We start from the raw sequence: 24,403 nt of genomic DNA, 5'->3' as shown, positions 1-24,403 counted from the left end.
GTAATTTTCAATCATTTTGATAAGGAAATATATGAGCGATTGTGTATTTTTAAATGATGTTTTTACTTTTAAATGACCGTAAAAATAGGTTCATGTGGTCATCTTTAGTTTTTGAGATATGGGGCCCTAAAAAATACATGTTCTTTATAATTGGATTTCAAACATCGGGCTCGATAACAACAAAGGCCCCTACCCTGCATGGGGGCTAAAATTTTCAGTGTCATCTACTAGTGGTATAACACTATCACTGTGAAAATATGGTTAAGTGGTCATCTCTAGAATATGAGATTCGGATCCCCACTTATAGAACACTATTCAATCATTAAAATGGGGTTTTAAACATCGGGCCCTGAAACATCAATGGCCCCTACCCTGAGGGCTGAAATTTTCAGAGTCATCTACAAGTGGTAAACCACTGCCACTATGAAAATATGGTGATATGGTCATCTCTAGTTTATGAGACATTGGACCCTTGAGAATATGCACTATAATCATAAAATAGGATTTTAGAAATCGGGCTCTGAAACATTGGAAACACAATTTCTTTAAAACAGAGGTTTAGCCTGGATGAAATTTTCAAAAACAGACAGACATCTGATAGATTTATCAAAAAATTCTTAAAACATTCTCGCTTAGTACAATTTCAGAACACAGAATTATGCATATAAGTGTATAACTTGTAAAACCAAGTATTTTTTTTTCAATTAATTACCTAAATTAAGTTTTATGTGTAACTCCATTACACACATGTTCAATTTTCAGCATAGTCTATAAAAATAATAAATCGGCAAAACGAAACTTAGCCTTTATAGATAAATGCAGTTATACATGTATGCAACCTGGGAGTGTAGAAACATTAATTTTAATCCTTACTGGATTTCCATCAATATTTTTTATAAAATCTGAACCAAAAACGCGAGGGAGAAACCCTACTATGGGGGAAAAGCTACTATATAGTAGCTTTTCCCCCCAGGGGGAAAGGCTACTATTTAGTAGGTTTTCCGGGGGGAGAAGCTACTATGGGGGAAAAACTGCTATACAACACCGTATTGCTTTGCTTTGAATTTGTATTTTACTATATGGAAATTTTGGATGGTTGAGAGTTTGTTATTCTCATTTTTTTAAATTTTACCATCTAATATTTGTGTACTGTATTTTTCTTCATCTTATTTTATTACACGCTAGAATCCATAAGTGCCTTGGGCATTCGCCCCATGGGCCCTACCAAGGCTTTGCCCTAGACCCTAGGCCTCAGTTCCTGCTTTCTTATTCCGCTACGCTGTTAGGTACCACTTGTTGAAAAAATAAAAAATAAAATTATACTTGATTTTATTGTTTATGGAAGGAAGGACGTCATGATATGGAGATATGAAGATATATTTAAAAAATTGAAAAAACCCCTGATTATTAAGGTGTAATGAAATACATATACAATTGACGAAAACAAAACATGCATCCTCTCCAAAAATAAAAAAAAATTAATTATTTTTTTAATTTAAGATATAATAATGAATTATGACATTTTTGTGAACGGTATCAATAACAAGAGGGCAATGGGCCACACCACTCACCTGAATCATTCTTCTTCGAAATGTTTATTAAAAGTATTGTAAAACTTTCATATATTTTCATATTTGACAATGCATTAAACAATACATAAAACAAGCCTTCATTTTTTACATAATATCGTAAGATTTAAGATACATCAATAGACCAATCCTAGGCCTCAACGTATTAAAGATAAGAAAATTGTAAAATGAACTATAAATAATTATAAAAGGCGAAAGAAGGTCACTGTGACCTTGATATGAGGATATGAAGATATGATGATGCTTACATAGTAAAATAAGTAAACGTAGCTTTTATTTCTTGAAATTTTTTTTAACATTTTTTCTAAATACTTTTATAATGATTTTAAGCCATCTCCGTGCATCATAATTGGTCGGGGGGGGGGGGGGTCAGGGTTTAACAATTTTGAATCTACACTATTTGAGGATGCTTGCATATTAAAATAAAAAATCCTAGCATTGTAAAATTTGCGAAAAATATTTTGAAACATTGTCCCATATATATTTCTTTGTTAAACTTTGAATCCCTCTTGGGGCCCCAGTATTACTCAGGGGTCACAGATTTAACAATTTATAATCTACGTTATTCGATGATGCTTGCATCGTAATATCACAGCTCTAGCATTGTAGTTCGATGTATACAATCATTCATTTCTGGTATATCGAAGATACATATCGTATGTTCATCGGTTTGTAATTATCTCTCTGTTTTTAAATATGTTTGCCCTTTTTAAATTAAGAATCCCCCTTACAATAAGATGCTTTATATCAATTTTGGTTTAATTTGGTCCAGTGTTTCTAGTGTCAAAATATGAAAAGTTAACAGACAGACAGACAGACGGACGGACGGACGGACGGACGAATAAAAGCTGTGTAGGAAAGCTCACTTAAAGCTGGTTTAAGTAAGCTAAAATATAATATATGAATTCATGAGTATCAATCGATATTAGATTCGCGCTATTGATTATTTATATATTGTTGATATTGTTTAAACATACTTTGATAATTTACTATTACATAAATGTAAATGGTCCAGTGGTTCTAGTGTCAAAATATGAAAAGTTTACAGACAGACAGACAAACGGACGGACAGACAAATATCAGATGATTTAAAAAGCTTACTTAAATCTGGTTTAAGTAGGCGAAAATGTAAGATATGAATTCATGAGTATCAATCGGTTTTAGATTCGCACTATTGATTATCTATGTATTGTTGATATTTTTTAACCATACTTTGATCATTTACTATTCCATAAATGTTTTGTACATGTTAACATGCCGTAAATATTCACACTGTCTTGAGGCGAGAAAGTATGTATGAAAACTAATAATATTAAGGTTAAAAATCAATTATAAAAGCAATTCTCAATCTTATTTAGAAATTGTCAATAACGTTTCCAAAATACAGAACGATATCCCACAGATCATCAACGTAATTCTTGATTTCGTCATCAGTCGCTTTAGTGTCAGGGATGGGTGGTATGATTGCTATTTCAGTTCTTTCTGGAAGCTTTGTACAATTAGTACTATAAGGGCCCACTTCATATTCACTGATCTTTGACATTTCTATTTGAAGAGACCGCCATACTTTATTTTCAATTCTTAAGGACCTGTTTGAGTATATTTCTGTTTCTTTTTCTCGAATATACTGGATTTTTTCACTTTTGACGATATACATTCCAGTCGTAATATTTCTATGGAAAAGCTTTCCACTAGAAATTTCGTCCATTATATCTTCGTTTCCTTCTATACTTTTTATTCTATTTCGGTTTAAGTTTCTGTAAGATTGCATTTTGCACCTGACACTGACTTTATTTCTACGTGATTGGTCTGGTTTGCGAATTATTTGTCCGACGAACCATCTTATTTCAGGTAAATGAAACTGTAAGACATTTTGATGGTAATCCAGATCGCACATCCCATAATCACTGACACGGACTTTCACTATTTTTTCTGTTTTTGTTTTCAAAAAATGTGCCAAAAGAAGATTTTCAAATTTTTCCAAATGGCTGTTCATCGGTAAAAAAGAAAAGGAATATTCAACGCGACTCCTATAGCGAAATTTATTGGCAAAAAAAGCAGCAAGTCTCTCTGGAAATGATCCCATGTATTCTTTTAACTCGGAAATTAAGAGGCTAGGTTCTTTGACATCAAACATGTAAAAATTTCCAAATGCAAGAACAATAGACAAATCACCGTGTAAAATAGTACTATATTTATTTCTAACGTTTTGCCACTGCGAAAGAAACATCCTTTGGAACGTATCTCTATCCCGAGAAGCATCTGGAGTAAAATGCAAAAGACGCGGAATATGTTTATCGATGTTTTCATGACCTTTTTGACACGGGCCCTGGTACATCTCAAATTGTATGAATTCGTGATCATCCGCAGCCCCCTCAAACAATATGGAAATGTTTTCTCCAACAGATAAACGACCATTTCTTGACGATTGCAAGGTTTTCGACTTTACTGCCAAAACGTAAAGAATCTCATACAGCTGGACTATTTCAGAATCCGTTCCAATTGCTTTAAATTGTATACCATCGATGTCACTAATTGACACGCAAGAGGAGTAAATATCGGCTCCAGAAATTTCCGTTAATTTAGAAGACGCATACGTTCTAGCGTAAACATTCGTGCCCCAAGATTCGACTGGAAGAAAAAAAGTTTCAGACAAGGGGCATGTATCACCCCCTTCTGTATGACAATCTACATTTAAACACAAGGCAATTTCCATGTAGATGTTCAGACACATTTGCAGAATGGTCTCCCTATTTTTCGCAAGCCACTGAAGCGATATTATGGGCAATTCCCGGGAAATTAATAATTTTTGGATAAAGTATCTTGCGTTTTTACAACAACATAGCAAAAGGTAAGAAATTGTACTTGGTCTTAGGTTGTGTATATCTACGCTTTCTTTTGATGACTCTTGTAAGAGCATGATAGGAATCATCCATGCAATGACGACATCATTTGGTTTAACAGCATCAACTTGCTCTAGTAGATTTTCTAAAATATACTGTGCAATATGTCTTAGACTTGGATACTGACAAAGAAATTTATTCATATTTCTACTCATTTCAATTATCTTTTCATCTGTAACTAAAGTCATAAATCCCTCTAAAGATTTATTATTTTTGACTTGAATAGAAAAAGGAGCTTCTCTTGGAAAATCAGCTTTGAATGAAATGTCCTCAATGTTTTCCAAACAACTGATGCATTTTCCTAGATCTTCATTTTTTATTTCTAAAAACTCGATAAAGCATTTGGGCAAGATGATTCCGTGTTCGTGGCAAGTAATCCATTTTAAAGGAATATCATGAGGTATATTAGTCTGCACCGTTTGACGAAGGTGTTGAAGAAAAATGGAAGTCTGCTTTCGGTCCGATTCGTAAAACCTTATTTTAGTTTCAAGACTTCGGTCAATTTTTTCAAAGGCATCATCTCGCAAACCTTTCAGTTTCATCTGACATAAAATATCACCCACAGTCCATGGAAAACTCAATATCTGATTAGTTTGACTGTCTTTTTCTTCAAATGTTACTTTATACCATGCCAAAGCTTTCCTCAAAATCAACATACTTGTTAATACAGAGATGTTGTTAATTCCTCCGAATTCTTCGAAAAACTTTTTTCTCGTCCTTTCAAATAATAATGCAATTTGTGCACAACCTGTGCTTTCAACCTGATGGCCTTCATTTTGAAAGCAACTTCTGCTTTGTAGTGATTTGATTAATCCAGTAAACGCTTCATTCTCAGTTTCAATGCCATATACATTCATTATTTGAAGGAAATTCGTGTTGTATTTATTTCTTTGTGAAATGGCATGTTGAATGTCGCTTTCTGACAAAGGTTCAAATGTAAGTTCATACTCATCAGTTCTTGCAAAAGAATTTTGAAAGTAAGCTTTTGGATGAAATAACCGGCAACGGCTATGAAGCTTTCCCAATACTTTTGAAAATATGAACCGGGGGGTACCACCCTTTCTCATAAAATATGGATACTTTTCTAAAGACCTGTATTTTTGAAATGAAGGTATATTGCCAAATTTTAAGAAGTTAACTGCTTCAGAGTACATATTGGCTAATTCAATACATGAGCTAGAAAATATTCCGTAGGTTTCTAGGTCTGCCATGACTAAATATGAATTTGCAATAGCATCTAAATTGTCAATCTGTATGTAGTTTGCCAAAAACTCAATGATATCTTGGACAGTCATATTATGGTTTAGATAACTTTTTTCTAGTCTAGAATAGTTTTCCTGTGTTTCATTTTTAATTGAGTGAAGACGTTCATCCCAGCAAACAAAATATCCATCTCCATTAGAATCGCATTGATGTGGTTTTTGACCATGTTGGGAAAACACAATACAATCTACCATGTGTCCAAGACAAGGAATATCCACTGCCTCATATACTTTAAGATCTTCTGGGTGAAAGCTTTTGCTTTTCATGACGACAACTTTACCCAATACAGTCCTCAAGTTTTTCATAAGATGGGATGGTTCTAAAGAATACTGTATAAATACTTGTCCAGATTCCAGTTTTTTAGTTTCGTCTACGCTGCCCATCATTAGTCGACCTTTATTAAGCGGTATTTGAATGCGTGACTCATCTTGAACACACTTGATCTTTCGATGAAAAATATTCATAAGAAGAGATCTAAAGAAGGGTTCGCAAACAAAACTAATCCCTTTTTGAAAAAGATTTTCAAAATCTATCTCGATTGATAGCTGAAAACAAAAACAGTCTATAGTGAATATCAAATATATCTATACTACTATACAAAAAAAAGACTAGAATTTCTGGCTTTTAATACGGATAAATTGGAAGAGTACTGTCTTTTGTTTTATATATTTTAAACATTATTGGTACTTAAAGATTACCAATTTGTTTTAAATTTTTTTCAATCAAGCTTTGCTAATTAATAATAAACGAAAAATCTCACAACACTCCTGATATTATCTGGATTTTTTTGTTTTTACAATCTTGCGCATGCGCATTAAATTCACGCTAAATATCACATTTGCATGGATAAACTCAGAAACGATACTACAAATATATTTAATTTTTCATTGGAAAAATATATATTCTGTTCATCAAAGAAAATACTGGAGATAACTCTAACACAGTGCATTTACAATGAAAATTTCTGAGAGTTTCAAATGTCAACTCGGTGTGTAAATCTGAAGCGAGTAAAAAACGTTGGTGAGAAAGTGTTGAATTCTTCAATAATATGAATATTAAATAAATTTAAGATGAAAGGTGTTTACAGCCTCAAAATGGTTTGTTATGAATAATTTGACTCTTGTTTTCAATGCAGCTTCATTAATTTTCTCCAAAATCGTTGCGGAGCGATTCTGCAATTTTCTGCTACATTACAGGTATATGGGAGGCATTTTAACTGTGTAGAAGGCCTGTCCCGACACACAATAAATTATTCTAACTAAGCAGAGTGTAGTGAAATTAATCGCATTGTTGTAGGCTTGAAGCTTGGTTATGTAAATGCCAACAATACGGTGTGCTGATGTATCTATTTCTTAAATGTCCGATATCATATGCAATGTCAACCCATGTTGTCTAGTATATATATATATATGTATATATATATATATATATATATATATATATATATATATATATATATATATATATATATATATATATATAATCAGTTTTTCCCGAACTATAACGTTTTATATTGTATTACGACGTCATGGATTTATTCCTTCCCTGAAAAGACTCTCATTACATCCTGATGTCATAGTTAACGTTTCTAAGGAAAACAATTTCATAACTGATGTACGTTCAACTGAAGAAGGATGTAAATCCAGAAAGTGCTAGTGAATAGAAACTTAGGAACTTTTCATTTTCTTTTTTTGATTTTATATAGATATAGATATATAGATATATATACTCTGCGCGGTTTTACATAAAAATCCTCCGATATTTTAAAAGTTACCTTTTTGAGAGTTCTAAGGGCTACTTCATTGTCAAGAAGCATGTCTGACAAATCAAATAACATAGTCTGTTGGAGATCCTGAAAAAAATCGTCTTGAATCCCCAGTCCCGAAAGCAGAGTTATGACTTGACGGTTTAGATGAAGTCTCACTACAACAAGAAAATCTCATTTAAATTTGAATGACCTCCACAACATTATTATACAACTAGGTTTAAAGTATTGATTCAACTTAAATACAATGTATGTGATGTTTTACTTCACCAAATAACAATTGAAATGATGTTGTATCATACAATATAATGTCATAAAACATTTTATCATATCATTTTATATAATATAATATTATATGATAAAATATCATATCCCTAGCAATTTCATTTGATACAATATCATACAATACAAAGATTTTTTGATTATATGAAATGACTTGCAGGCGGAAAAAACGAACAAGAAGCCCGTATGGTCGCATCGCTCACCTGAGCAACAATGACTTTATATGGGCGTTTAAAAGATATTGTACCATATGGCCCCTCGGTAGAATAACAAAAAATAAATATTGTAAAGTATTCGAATTTTACACTTATATATTCATACACTCAATCTTTGACATTGTACCTTTATGGAATACCATTTTTACAGAAAATAAGAAAATTCTAGACCTATGCAAGATATACAACTAAACATTTGGTATGGGAACTCTGTTAACTTCCAATTCCCTAATTTTCGATCTGTTACATTTCTTCTTGAATAAGTCTACAAACTTGGAAAATGTCGACCCGGGTTTGCCTATCCATTTTACCAAGTTGGAATTCAAAAATCGTCAATAAATTCCAAAATACGCATCGTTATGCAGCAAATATTTGCAGCGAATACAGGTATACCGGTGTTGTATAGCAGTTTTCCCCCATAGAAGCTTTTTCCCCCGGAAAACCTACTATATAGTAGCCTTTCCCCCCGGGGGAAAACTACTATATAGTAGCTTTTCCCCCTTAGTAGGGTTTCTCCCTCACGTTTTTGGTTCAGATTTTATAAAAAATAATTATGGAAATCCAGCAAGAATTAAAATCAATGTTTCTACACTCCCATGTTGCATATATCTGCATTCATTTGTACAGGTTAAGTTTCGTCTTACCGATTTATTATTTTTATAGACAATGCTGAAAATTGAACATGTGTGTAATAGAAATACACATATGACTTTATTTAGGTAAATAGGTTAATAAAGTACTTGGTTTTACAAGATATACAATTATATGCATAATTCTCTGTTCTGAAATTGATAGTGAAAATGTTTTAAGAATTTTTTGATAAATCTATCAGTCTGTCTGTCTGTTTGGGCAAATTTTATCCAGGCTAAACAACTGTTTTAGAGAAATTTTGTTTCCGATGTTTCAGAGCCCGATGTTTAAAATCCTATTATAATGATTATAGTTCATATTCTTCAGGGTCCAATATCCCATAAAATAGAGATGAACATATGATGTATGCTCACAGTGGCAGTGGTTTACCATTTGTAGATGACTCTGAAAATTTCAGCCCTCACGGTAGGGGCCCTCGGTGTCTCAGGACCCGATGTTTAAAACCCCATTATAATGATTGAATAGTGTTCTAAAAGTAGGGAACCGAATCTCAAATTCTAGAGATGACCACTTAGCCATATTTGCACAGTGGTATTGGTATACCACTAGTAGATGACACTGAAAATTTTAGCCCCCATGGTAAGGGCATGTGTTGTTTCCGAACCCGGTCATTTAAAAGTAAAAACATCGTTTAATGGGGAAAATACACACTCACTCAAATATTTCTTTATCAAAATGGTTAAAAATTACTTTGAATTCTGTATTTCTTTTTAAGGTAATTATCCATACGTCACAAAACAACGTCTGACGTAATTCACGCGTTATTACGTCTTGTCCGTGCCCGATCTAATTGAGAGCTAGCGTTAAAAGGTGTAATTTAACGAGGCCGGGTCTAATTTGTTCTGAAATCAAGCTGACCTAGAAATTGATTCAAAACAAAGCTATTCAAAATACTGACAACTGCAATCAATTAGGCCTATTAATCAGCGAAATGAAAACTTGACTGGGTTGTGTCGATTGCGTACTCGTTTTGAAAATATAGACCTCTTACTGTTTTCCTGCATAAACATCAATGCATTATAAGGTTGAATTTAATCCAAATATTTGAACATTAATCCCCGAAAGTCCATAAACACCCAAAATGAAATCCTGACCGAGATCTATTCCAGTGCATAAGGGAGATAAATACACAAGGGGAAATAATTTGACCGATATCATCTTTATCCTTTTCGCTTAGCAACGAGCATATATATATTTTCCACACAAAAAATGTTTTTAGAATTAAAACCATACGCTGAAGAAAAGTTATTTCATTTTAAGAACAGTCTTTAAACCAGTTAAAAAAAGGTTGAATAGAGGTTTGTCTTAAAAGCATATCAGGTAGTTAGCATTATCCACGCGTGTGACTGCAATTTCTAAATACCGATCTCGATCCATTATACTTAAAGATTCCAAAAGAAACCATCTTTTGTGTCAGATTTAAATAATACAGATTAATCAACAGTTTGTTTAAATCATGTTTTCTATTTAACAATAAACTAAACATATTTTTTTAGAGTGATGAAATGATAAACCTATGCACAATTTTATTTTTACGGATCTTTTTTCAAAATATATATTTTAATGTTCTTTACCAAAAATACGCCCATTGTGATCCTGAAAAGGCCGGTCCTTTGGGTAATTTTATTTCCAATTGATTAAGGACGTAAGGGGGTAAATAATATCAATATTTCAGAGAATTCTGTACGTATATAAAATTACAAGAGCTTAAATTCGCTTTGAAAATTTAAATCATTTTATCTCATTTGTTAGCAGATTTATCTATATTTTAATAAATAAGCAAGTGAACAAAAAATTATTTGTTTTGAAATGATAATTCCTTCATTTTACATAGGATACAAGTCAAAAATTGATTTTGTGAAAGTAAAATTTCAGGCTTAGGCTTAGATTCATTATGTATGAAAAAAGCGCCGTTTTCCGCAATCGGTTCTATTTTTAGGCACGGCCATAGCTTTAATGATACCGATGGACCAGCCAACTGAGTAAAATTTGATAAGAACATATGCTCATATACATGTTTGAAAAATATGAAAAAAATCTGTACGCATTTTATTTATCAAGTGGGGTATGGACCTTTACCTTAAATTTACTAACAAAAATTTTTCAAAAGATTCGCGGGTAAAATCAGTATTCTTCAAAACATTTAATCAATTCATAAATTGACTAATGATATAGGAGATAACTAGATAAATAAATCAATAAAATTTTATTCATAAAAGTAGCAACTGAAAAACAAAAATAAATAACCAACCTAAGCGCATTTGATATACGACTTTTTTTACTTGTTAATTGATTAGAAGAACAAGCTTATATTTAAGAAATAAGTCAGCTCATCACAAAAGATGTGGTAGTTTTTTTTTTTGGTTTTTTGATTTTTTAATTACCCTTGTTTCATTGTTCGAAGAAATAATATGGTACACAAATAAATCTTTATTGCAAAAATATGAAATAAATCGTATAAAATTTTTTGGTAAGTGAATCGTATATATTGTTTTATGTCATCGTTTTTAAAATTGTAGATTTATAAATCACTTTGCAAACTAAAAAGCAGAAAAATTAGCAATTAGTGAATGATAATATATACATAAGGCTAGTTCAGGCTCCATTTCGCATTTTCCAAAGTAACCAGCAAAGATACCGACTTTGTTCTGGTTGTGAAGCCATTTCATTTTTTTTTTAGATATTCACATCATAAAACCCCGCGTGTCGTAAAAAAATGTGTTTAAAAATATGAATATGAATATGCATAATTTTAAAACAAAATTATAAATACTAACTTTACACATGCTTTTAATATATAATCAATTATAATTCCCTTTACCCATGATTTAGACCCCATCAATCAATGTGAAACATTTCAGTTTCTCATCATATCATTTAATCCTGTCTCTCGTTTGATACTTAGAAGAAGAAATATATGATTGTATTTAAGACTGTTCATTCTTACGGTATTAATTTAACATTGATAGCCTTTTTGACTAAGGGAGTAAAACATTTCCACCTCTTATTCCCTTCCTCTACAAAATTAAGTCAAGATTAGTCAGTTAGTTTCCTGGGAGGAGCTTATACGTATATGGTAATACATGGGAAAATTAAAGTTCCAAACCTGCGTAATTTTACTCAAATCATCGTCGGAACCCACTGGTTTTCTTTCTTTTCTGGCTTGGTATAAATAAATGTTAAAATACGTGATGTAAGATTTTTTTGCCTTTGCATTACTGAGAAATAACCGTGAAAACTGAGCACGTGAAAAAATTCTTCCCCGCTTATCGTTCTTGATTTTGTGAATTTATGACGTCACACAGACCCACCGATGTAAACAATGCATCAAAACTAGTGTAATTTTTCAGTAGTTTATCGATTAAATTTTAGTAATTTTTGCATATATGAATGTGTCTTTCTTTTCAAATGAGATCATTTGATTTCGTAGTAGCCTACAGATGACTTAGTTTTAATTGGTCGTTAATGAATAAATCTAATATATATCAGCTTCTCACCAAAGTAAAATCATGATGAAGATCCCGTACTGCAGTGGAAATTTAACGAAAGAAATGCTCCAACATTAACAGCTGGTTAATGAATTATCCTTTTGAAAAAGAAACATCATTTACTTCTTCAGTACGTATAATGATTGAGCTACATTTAAAGGGAATTAAAGCATTTTAAATGATTTGATTTATTTTGTCACATAAAAAAGTATAAGGCAGGCCAATGAAAATGTTTGAGGCATTGTGTACATAGTTTGTTTTTAAGAGCTGCTGTAAAATGCCGTAAAATTTTTCTTAAATTTTATTTTGAAATAATATAAATTTCTGACTTAATGATATATACATGTAACAATATCTTTAGAAAATACTTTGTGTACACGTGTATTAAATTTTTATTAAATAAGATCGCGGAAATATGGTATTTAAGGATTTAGAAATGTATCGGTAAAATAAATCGGTTGTTTGATAAAAATAGTTGTGAACGAATGTGAAGATTATCAACAGATTTTATTAAGAACAAGCATCAATAATGATTAAAAAAACGAAAGAAAAAATTGCGGAAGAAACTGAGATAGAAGGGATCTGTGAGTAAACACCGCATATATTCACGTTGTAAAATCAAAACACCGCACATACAATGTACATGTTTCAAAATCAAAACTTTTGAAGAAATTTTTCTTAGACTAAAAATAATTAAATGGTAACATATTTGTGAATTTGAAAGCGAAACAATCAATATAATCGTGAAGCGAATGAGGCACCACGAGGCCTATAAGTTGTTTAGAAAAAAAATCACGTACAAATGGGAAAAAACGATCAGTTATTTTTGAATTAAAAAGATCGAAATAAAACATATATACATGCTTATATTAAAATCATATTATACTTGCATGTGGATCTATGAAGAAAATCATTCATTCTCCGTGCAGTCTCGAAACTGAATATGTACACGCTAAATATAAACGCACACGATTTCATTCCTTGAGAGAAGAAATACTGACGTGGTTGATTATTGTATAATTATACACGTTTTTATATAAAATAGTATTTTTTTCTTTAAAAATGCTGCAAAATGACATGGATATTTGTATTCACAACATAGCTTTATAAGGCTATTGGGTCTTACTGACGTCATAAGCAAGGGAGGTAAGCCGCGTAAGTCAATGTTCCTTTTCCCGATCAAGTGATTTTGATCGACTGTAGCGCTCACATTTTGCATAAAATATTCAAAAAACAATGTCAGTCTTATTAAATAGTCACTTATGAACTCATTCACGTATTATAACTCAATATGGTCAGGATTTCGTTTCATATGACTTTTAAAATGTAAAAAGTTTACAGACGGACGGACAAATTTTGTCAAAGGACATTGTGCGGTATTGTGCATTTTTTCCCGTAAAATTAAAGTTTTATAAAGAGTTTTAAAAATAAGGTGAAAGATAGTTGAAATTAACGAGACCGGGTCTAATTTGTTCTGCCCTAGATTTTTGAATGAAAATTTTTACATGAATTTCTACTGATATAATTATTATTTTAAGATAAAAAACTAAGACATTTACCACACCGTTTGTTTAAGGGGTCATCTCAAAGTTTGTTAATTTTTAACATAGGACCCTATGGGATTTCGCTTGAAATGTATCAATTTTGCACATTTTTTATATTTTTTTTAAACTTCTGCCCTAGGGATTTGTTTTTCTGTTCTACATATTAAAGTTATTGCTAAAAGGCATCAAATGGTCAAATAAAAAAAACCTTTTACCTCCTGGTTTGTTCCAGGGGTCTTATTAAAGTTGTTTTTTGTATGATCAATTTCCCAGATTTATCAACTAATGGCTATTTTTTATTTGATAAAGGCGGAAATGGTGATCTTTATAGTATTATTAAAACATCCAGACATATTTAAGTAATAAATAAATATTTAACATCATTTATTAAGGGTCATTATATAAAATTCATGGTTACTATCTTGAAATATATGAATTAAGCTATATTTAGGCGGGTTAAGAAAACGTGACAGAGGGCCAGGCTTGCTGAACCCTCTTCACGTTTTCGACCCGAGCCCAAATATAGCTTTTACTTCGAGACATTTATGTTTATTCCACAATATGATATCAATTTTACGCATCAAACGAGCTATTTTCAACAAATTTCGCTGAATATCTGCAGTTGAAACTATCACGCCATGGCGTCAATCAAGCAAAAAGATGACGTCACAATACAAATGAAACGCTGCGCGAAAGCGTGCGTACTCGTTCTGTACTCGGCCTCGTTAAATTGAAAATAAGTGTGCAAAAGGTTTTCACCGCAGTGACGTCATAATGTAGAAATGACGTCATGAAGATATTCTTATGTTTTGTAGCAAAATATGGGTGTTTTCCGATATTTTTTCGACTGGGAAACATCGAGCACAGGCTTAGTATGATGTGTATAATAATATGAATAAAAACATATGTTAAATTCGTACTTGAGCAGGCCTGCGCTCTATATTTCCGAATGCAAAATATAAAGAAAAATTGACAAATTTGTTTGCAAATTTGCAGAAATTGGGTCATTCATGTGACGTCAAAGATAAACAGCGAATGAGCAATGGTGACTTAAATCAATATTTAAGTGATAGGCATCACCTGTACTATGATTTATACAGATTTGATTTTTATATGATAGTATTTAAAAATTAATTAAAATTAGGGGCAGATATTTGACCAAACCAAATATAGTCTTTTGACAATAATTTGTAATTGATTAATTATTGTCGCATCTTGGGTTGAACGAATAAACCCCCTCTGATGCCTATTTAAATTTTTCAAGGATCAAATAACAGTATGTTCGCAAAAAGAAAAGAATGGAAATGTTGCTTTAAATAAAATAACAATGAATTATATGATAATGATATTATGCAATGTATCCTGATGTAGATGTATACATTAATGGGCAAATTTATAACCGATTGTTAACTTGACCTTAAACAGAAAACTAAGTAGAAATTGATCCAAAGAACAACAATTATACATAACCTAAAACATATACAGTGCAGAGAATGATATTCACTTCAACTTCAGACCAACTAATCCCAGCCTTCAATAAAGATAAATGCACAATCTAACCTCAACGGTCTTTTAAATTCTTAATAATTATGACATGGAAAAACTTGTTTCCATACTTTTCTCATATATCTTGGAACATATTAAACGATTGTTGAATTTTCCTATCCTGTCCTTAAAGACATATCAACATGAAAATTACCAAATCTTATTAAGGTAATACCCGGTACACTGAACACTACTCACTTCAGTCACCTGTTTTAAATACAAGTAAATTGGCCGGAGGAAATAATAATAAAATCCCTATTACCCCCCAAATAAGCTTTTGAAAAAATGGTCTTTTTTCAGTTGAATTAGATAATATTGTGCTGATATTAAATAACTCAAAAAATTGTAAAATGCAGATATTAATTTTTTTTGCTAAATTATTTCTTCGCCTTTGCTTTGTTCGTCACCAAATCTTATGCTATTCGGATAGAGTTTAACAACATTTACTTATCTCATGGTACATGGTTTGAGTAAAAAAATATTGTATTGTTAGTTGATATAATTGAAACAAACAAGGAAAAAAACCTAACCTAAAAGATACACAAGTATCCGTACTTCAACACTCATCAAATATCAATTTAATTTGATTGATCATTGGAATTACAAAACAATAATCAAATCTGTGGAAAGTGTACTGGAATTGGGAAGAGCAAGTCTTTTTACTTCCAGTATGGAAAAGTTCTTAAAGGGTCAAATCTTAATCGACATTCTGTAAATACAAGAAGGTTTTCTTCATGGGCAATGAAAATATTCAAGTCATAAATTCCTAAAGTAGGATATTAAATACCGGATCTAATTATTCTCTCTCTCTCTCTCTCTCTCTCTCTCTCTCTCTCTCTCTCTCTCTCTCTCTCTCTCTCTCTGAGTATAGCAGTAGCTTCTACTTTAACTCTATTCGGTAGATTTGTTTCACTTGTAGTTTTGATGTTTAAAGTAACAGTTTCGATTCGCCTTGCTGAAAATTTACCTGGACGAGAAACCTGCAGTACTTCTAAACATTTGGAGCTTGATTCGAATTTCTTCATGCTGTGTCGTATAACAAGTATCTCTCTATTCTCTCCCAGTGATGGATCCAGAGCAATCATTCCTTTACATCCACCGTAGCATATTTGAAAAACCGAGGGGACTGTATTTAAATTCATCTTTTTGGCAACCTAAAATGTGTATTTCATTCATGAAATAAACGTAAAAATTCATAAAGATTAAAAAGTATGTGATATTTGTATGTCAGATAAAAAAAAAAAAAAATTACCTTTGCTGCAAGTCTTCTTGAAATTTTCCCTATGCCGTCTGTAAAGCACAAGCCGTTTCTTCTGACATCTTCTTCAAAGCGAACTTCTTGATGTTCTTCCATGGTAAGCGTGGACAAAGACGGAGAAAAGCACAGCCCGATTTTTGACACATAAGATGCCACACATCGTTCCATGGATAGATCACCGCAGTTTTGTCTGATGAATTCAGCGGTGATTCCATCGTACGAACTAAAAAACCAAAAACTGTGATTTCGGAGTTCGCTGTTTGAACACCCCAGAAAATCGTAGTGACGGTCGTGAATTTCAAAACCATTTATAAAAAATCTCTTCATCTCCTGTACCATTTTCACTGATCCATATGGGTGTATCCCGCAAACTTTGTCAAAGTCATCGTCTCGATAATCGAGTAGTATGAAATAATCGTTGTTGTATAGGCGTAATATTCTAGTCAGATGCACGGGTTTATTTGGCAGTAAAATGAATCTGGACGGAGTAAGTACAGCCATTCGAACACTTGTGAAGTTCTTTGGAATTTCATTAGAAAACTCACAATTTTGTGTTAGTAGAACTGCTTCTTGCATTTCCTCCATGAAATGAAAAAATGGTTTTTCACTAACTCTTTCTGTCATTTTTGCAAATACGTCCAAAGACGTGCATTTGGTAATTTTTTCCACAACATCCGAGTTCAAATGGTCGAGAACCTTATAACCTAACGAGCAGAGACATTTCCATGTGTAAACAGAGTCAAACTCATGAATTTCAGGATCCTTATTTTTCAACGCAACTCTGATATTCATTTGAGTATGAACAAGGCAGAAATGAGCCCTACGAAGACACCACTGTAGATCACATATTAGTGGACTCTTGTTTTCAAGACATAGGCAAAAACAAGTCATTAAACCAAAGTGGGGAATTCCAGATTCACTACCTGGAATTCTAACTTTCTTCTTTCTAATAAGTTTTGAAAGTATTGGACTGCATTTTATGTTTAAAAACAAAATCGTCTCGTTGCCCTCTAAGTACACAATGACGTGTTTGTGTATAAGATCATGTGATAACTTGATCTCGATTGCAATGTCAGATATTGTTAAGACCAACAATGACAATTCTTCCTGAACTTTCACATTTGCATCAGCTTCCCAATGGTTAAGAAATTCAATGGGAGAAATCATACTTCCTCCCAAAACTTTGCAAGTGTGTTCGCCAGTTTCAAGTGAATCAGTTTTTGAAGTTTGTAAGGTATGAGTTTCAAGGGGCATTATCTGCAGCCAAGACATTTGTTCTATGGGTGGCTTAAAGGCCAACCAATGATTATAAATTGTTGCCAAGAATGCGTCATCCATTGATGTGGCAATGGTCCAAGAGCAGTCCCTCGTATATTTAGAATATTTTGGGAATTTTCCTTAAAATGAAAGTGGACTAATGTAAATGAACTTTGATTTCAAATTAATTTGTTATATTTCTAATCATATAAATAAGTTTAATCAGAATAAATAAGAGTAATCAGGTTAAAGTTTAACATTTCCAAACATTTAATAATAAGCTGATTTAAAAATTATTGAAGAATGATTTCAATTCATCGAATCTATTCCTAACATCTGCATTTGTAGTTTAGATCGAGTCAACTTTTTAGGAAAAAACCCTCCATTAATAGAGTACTAATTTAGATTCTTACCTTTTTTAGTCTTTATTTTGTCTTTTATTACTATTGTACTTGGAAGCCTGTTTAAAAATTCATGTACAGATTCTTCTTTCTCGAGATAAAATATATCTAGCTGATAAACGTTCATCTTCTTATCATATGATAGTTTGTCTTTTCTTGCTGTCGCCATTTCGAGTGATATCTTGAAACTCAGCTTTTGAATAAGGAAGTTCTGTAGTAGTTATATATACCTGCAGAAATTTCGAAGAATTTAAAACGCAACCTTAAAATTTAGATCCAAGTATTTATTGGTGTCTGTTATCTTTGGACTTCAACTGAATTTAAATCTCCAGGTGATGTTTTAAAGCATTTTCAGAAAATAAGATATTGCGTTATAAAGTACGCACATATACTTGAATTATATATATATATATATATATATATATATATATATATATATATATATATATATATATATATATATATATATATATATAAACACACACAAACAACATGGCAATATATAATTGTCCCTATATGGAGTTATGAACGTTTATAAGATACAAGCTTTCGAAATGTCCTACTGAATCTCTAAAATTTCTCCAAAGCAAAAATTATAAGGATTTGATAAATCAGTTCAAAATTACTACAAGTACATATGTATTTCCTTTATCAGAATTTTGTTCGTTTTAGAAAAGAAAGAAACCAAAATATAGTTATGGACAGTGATAAATTTAGTAGTAATCTCAGCAATCGACCTTCGAATTCATTGCTGTTGTGTATTTCCAATGTCTTTTAAAGGTATTTAATCGTGGACATTCATTGTTTCAAAATGGCAATTAGGTTATTTTAATTAAGCGATATCTCTTACATCTGCCAACGTTTTTAAACATTACCCCACAAGGCCATTCACAAATAGTCGGTTTAGAGGTTAGAATGACACTAATAGTGTATACCTGCGTATTTTTAATTTTTAAAATATCAATATAATAATTCTACATATCATTGCTTAAATGAAACTAGTTATTTAAAAACATGATTGAGTTGCTTAGAGGTACGAACGTGTCTATAGTTCTTACATGAAATAGCAACACACAACTAGAACAACAGCAAAAAGAAAAGAATTATAGTATACGTGTCTTCAGTAAAAAGATAATTGATATAATATAAATTTTGAAATATACTACATGTATGTATGTTATCTGGTTTCGTCTACAACCATGTGAAATAAAATTTGTTGGCTGGTGGTTATAATTGATGGATTAGATTTTTTTAAATACATAGATGTATTTGTTATTTGTTCCTCTTGTTTGGCTGTACAACTGTTTAAGATTAAAATGAATGAACAGAAAAGTTTAGATCGTAAAACAACAAATAATGATGTTTTGCAGTTTCATACACTTTGGGTAAAACTCCGTTTATATAAATATTTTATAGACAATGCATGTTTTCAGGAATTAACAGGTTTATATTTAAGGAACAAATGCGCCCTTTTTCAAGAAGGGGTGGTGGGTGTGTTGACAATACATAATTGAAACCGTGCGTTGCAGTTATTAAGTCATAACAACGCCCATTTCCCTTCCAATAAAAAAATCTGACACTTGTTCATTTTACTTTTATTGTTTGACATGATTCATTGTATGTTTGAAAATACTTGTGTGTTCACAGAATTCTTTGTATAGAAGTATACTCAGTTTTTGCTGGTGTCCATTCAAAATCAGGAATTGAACTAGACACGATCTCGTTGCGAGCAACGAGGAGGTCTTCCGTCCGATTATCAGAAAGTGATGTGACATCAACGACTTTGATTTTCGATAACAAAACATGATTTGGAAAAGTGGAGTGAAGTACTGGTGCTTTTCTATATCGCTTTTTTATAAGTTCTCTTACTTTGCTTTTTAAAATACTTGCATTTCTTCCAATCAGATAGAAAAGATTAAACTTTATTACCTCTAGCCCCTAAAAATCCTAAAAACCCTTATAAGGTAAATGCATGAGAAAATAATTACATTGTTAGTATATATAAACGTATTATACCAAATATTTCTTTTATAACTTTCACAAAATATGCTACAAACTAAAGACTTTAGAACCCTCTAGTCCCCTTATTTTAGAGGTCAGTCCCTTTTTCTTAACATCAAATGAAAGGTCATATAATTTTAAACACATTCTGTTCAACAAGTGTTTAGAAATTCGTTACCGCTCTTGAGATATATGGGACAGAACGTTTTAGGGGCCCATCCCTTATCTCCTAATAGAGGCCGTTCAGCGAAATTTTGAAGACTGCATATCATTTAGTACATCATTTTGAGCATCTTTTCTTCTATACAGCATTTCAAAATATTTTTCCTTTCTGAGATATGGGTGATCAAAATTTTGGATTTTAGGTCCCAAAAGCCCTAATTACGTAACACGTGATAAAATCAATACATTGTTTGGATGCATAACTGTAAGATAAACATATTTGCTTCTATAATGTTTCATAAATATCCCTCAGTAAAGGGCTACAAATGAAGGACTTTAGAGCCCTTTGGTCCGCTAATTTGAGGGGCCACCCCTTTTTCTTGATATCAAATGAAAGGTCTTGTAAATATAAACCTGTTTTACATTACATGTCCTAACAAAATATTTGTCAGAAAAAAGAGATAAACAAAGAAAACCAGAAAAATTAACGACGTTTGTTTAATCTCAATTTTCGGGTCCAGGCGAGCTTCAGCGCCTTTTGACTCAGACAAAAATGAATGCCTAAAGACACATCTACTATATTTCGACTACAATCCCTGAAAGTTTCAACTCAATATCTTTAATCGTTAAGGAGAAGATTTCAGGACAAACCGACCCTCTAAAAATCGCTAATACGTCAATATCTCAAAAATGGATATGACATCATCAAAATAAAAAAATACGTATAAAGCTTAGATCAATATCTATCATATCTGAAGTTTAGTGAAAATCGATTGAGTCGTTTTTAAGAAATTGTGTGCACAAAATTTGTTGGAAAAAAAAGAAAAATAGGGAAGAAAAAGAAACAGAACGAAAACAAGTTGGAAACGGAAGACCTTAATTATCATTTAAATTGGTCCAGTAGAACATAACGCAAATTTTATACGTGTTAGATATGTTTGTATTAATCCCAGTGCTCCTGTAAATCAACCGCCTCGGACTTCACTCACTTCAACAAATCCCCACAACTATTAAGTGTTAGTCAGGAATTATCTCTCACCGTATTCGTTTTTTGAATATACTGAAAAAAATCTTTTATTTATGATAGTAGGAACAAACAGTTATTACGTCAAGTCTGAAATAAGTGCTACGGTAATGTTTACAGGTAATTTATTTAGGTTTTTTGACCTTCTGTCGACAATACATACACCTTCTGTTTAACTACTTCGCCAAATCCCCACAACTAAGTATTAGTCAGGAAAAATCTTACACCGTGTTTATTTTCACAAGACACCGAAACACAACATTTACGACAGTGATTAACTTAAAAACAATCAGTACTTACATGTAACCTGAAATAAGTGCTACGTTAAATGTTTATTGGTGCCTAGGAAATTATTAAGGCAATTTTACCTCGGTCGAAAATAGCTTTTGTTAATCATTATTCTTGACAATGTTTTGTCATCGAGTTTTTGAAAACGGAGGGATGTTATTTAATTGAAACGATGAAGATTTAGAATAGTTCTATCACAGCACGCGTATTCAATGTTTCGGACATTCGGTTTCTTTATTTTCGGTCTAAAAAAGAAAACTATTAGAAATTAAAAAAAAACCATTTAAATCCATTTTAATATTAAAGACATAGATTTATCTTGTCGAGTTGTACATACACATAGCCTGTGATATTATTTTTCGTTTTCAAGGAAAAAGGGGAATTAAGGTGGAATATCCCTCTGAAAAGAGAGATAACTTCAGTAGAAAATCTCACTTTGTTTCTGTTAACTCACAATTATTAAGGCATGTAGCAATAAGGGAGGCACTGCTGGGCCCCAATTTATGTTGGAAGGCAACATTTATTTAATATTCAATTATAAAAAAAAAAAAAAGAAGATTTGAACGAAACGAACTGAATCCAAACTTTTGGCAGGGGAAAAGAAGTAAAGAAAACTTTTACAAAAAAAGTGCAAGGAGCGAATCATATTTATCAAAATTTTAATGAGGAAATAAATGTATCTACATGTATATCCCGTCTCCTCCCCCCAGTGGATTACTAGTATTTTTTTTTTTAATATTACTAAATTTTATGTACTAGTTCAGTACATGAACAGTACGTGTTTGATGTTTTAGGTCAGAGAATTTTGGATGAAATTTTGCTCTCTCTCTCTATTTATAACGCGTTCACAAAGGCGAATGAATTATAATTGATAAAAACGTGACCAAGACAATTGCAAACTCTAGACTTAGTTATCGTCTTTTGAAACTTATAACATTTCAAATGCTTAAAATTGAATAAGGGTTTTCTTATCTGAAAGAGGAGATCTATATAGGACAGCAAGATTAAAAGATAAAAATATAACATTTTGTTCAAGACAATATACATGTATCCCTATATTGAGATAATACCAATTACCGGAAGATCATTCATTTGAGACCCTTTTTGTGTTATAACAAAATGCTCTCATGACTGGTTTACATTATTAGCATTTTTAAAAAAATATGGATCCATTTACATGTACTACTGCAGTATTATCTTATTCAAATTTGAAAACAGAAAACCTTTCTGATTAATAAGAAACTGTGGCAGTTTATAATGAACTGTATGTAAAACACGTATGTAAAACCTTCAATAGTCTATGATAAAGAAAGATAACTCTTGCTAATTGAAGCGATTTTTGTTACAAACCTATACAACAAAGTGCTATTCTGAACTAAAAAGCAGCGCTTCATTATGTTTTGTAATATGAATTGGCAATGTATATAACTCTATATTATTTTCATATACAGATAATATTTTTAATTTTATGCTGCGATGGTAAAATTTTGCTTTTTCTATTCACTATGTCTAGTTTTCTTCATATCATGATTAGACACATTATCAAATTATGAAAAATCTAGCAGCGCTTCATTACTTTAACTGTGTTTCATTTGAATCTATTGATATTGACCTTCATGAAAATCAATGTGAATTTTTTTTAAAAATATATGGTAAAATTAATAGCAGAGGGATATTACACCTTAAATAAAAAAAATTCAATTAACGTTAATAATAATATTTAAAGACGCATATACTCTGGTTAGCTTGAATTTAATTAATTAATCAGGTTTTTTGTGCAGTTACATGTATATCTTACGGCATTTCTTAAGTTAAATAGGGATATTACATGTATATCGATGCTTTAGCGCTTGAGATAAAATATGAATTACATGAGAAGTCATTCGATAAATGCTCATCATTGCTATCCAACAAAGCCTTTATCTTCAAATACGTTTATTATCTTTGCTTATTTTAGGATTGTTCTCCAAGTTTTAAGATATGGCGTATCTTTTAAATGATCGTGTGTTTTTTATTACGTTTTGAGAGGATTTTCTAGGATATCAAAAATGTTGTTACTACTAAAATACTTTAGAACAATTGAAAATAAATTTAGAACAAGAATTTGTAGTTATTCATAATAAAATTGAAAGCTATCTTTTATTGTAATATTTTCCGTAGAATCTACATTCCATATAACAGACGCGAAAGCACCATCAAAAACTTTCGATAAAAGGATACAACTTGCTGTATCCTTCGTCTGCAGTAAATTAAATGTAGTCAGCAATATTTCGTTTCTGCGGGTATTATAACGAGATACAGATTCTTGACAATTAAATGAGAAGGTTATTATAACAAGAAAAACTATATTTATTTACCATATCAAAATTTAGCTTATCTGGGATTTGACCATTACTGCAGAGTCACAAATACAGATGTTTGATTTTCAAATTCAGCCAAAATGTTAGAAATCCATACCGAGAGTAAATCAGACAGTTTAAGGAAAGATTAAGCAGTATTTATAATTTAATGAAGCAAAAATCCAGTGAACGACGGGGTAGAAAGGCCTCCGCCTCCGTAGAGTGTGGGTGAGTGTACGGAGCCTGTCCGAACAAACACCTTGTCCCCGGTATTGAGGCGGGTGACGGCGGTTCCTGAAGAGATTGCGTAGTCGTCGTGGTTACACGCGTCGGCGATCAGGTGACCAAACACTTCCTGGTTTTTCATTAGTTGGCTCTCCATACATTTACGGTCCGGACTACTTAATGTCCAGGAAAATACGTAGAGA

General features: G+C 31.8%; 1 long non-coding RNA gene across 1 annotated transcript; it reads right to left on the bottom strand.

Moving 5' to 3' along the window:
• Window positions 1-2,066: 2,066 nt before the first annotated feature.
• On the bottom strand, window positions 2,067-18,390 carry LOC117689278 (uncharacterized). The gene is made up of 5 exons (XR_010714759.1): window positions 18,174-18,390; window positions 16,498-17,900; window positions 16,213-16,399; window positions 7,530-7,678; window positions 2,067-6,300 (listed from the first exon to the last, which is right to left on the bottom strand). It is a non-coding gene; the product is annotated as an uncharacterized lncRNA (long non-coding RNA).
• Window positions 18,391-24,403: the final 6,013 nt, after the last annotated feature.

Source organism: Magallana gigas, chromosome 6 (assembly GCF_963853765.1).
Source record: "Magallana gigas chromosome 6, xbMagGiga1.1, whole genome shotgun sequence".
NCBI lineage: Eukaryota > Metazoa > Mollusca > Bivalvia > Ostreida > Ostreidae > Magallana > Magallana gigas.
Note: the sequence above shows the minus strand (reverse complement) of the source record. Positions and strands in the feature narration are given on the sequence as shown.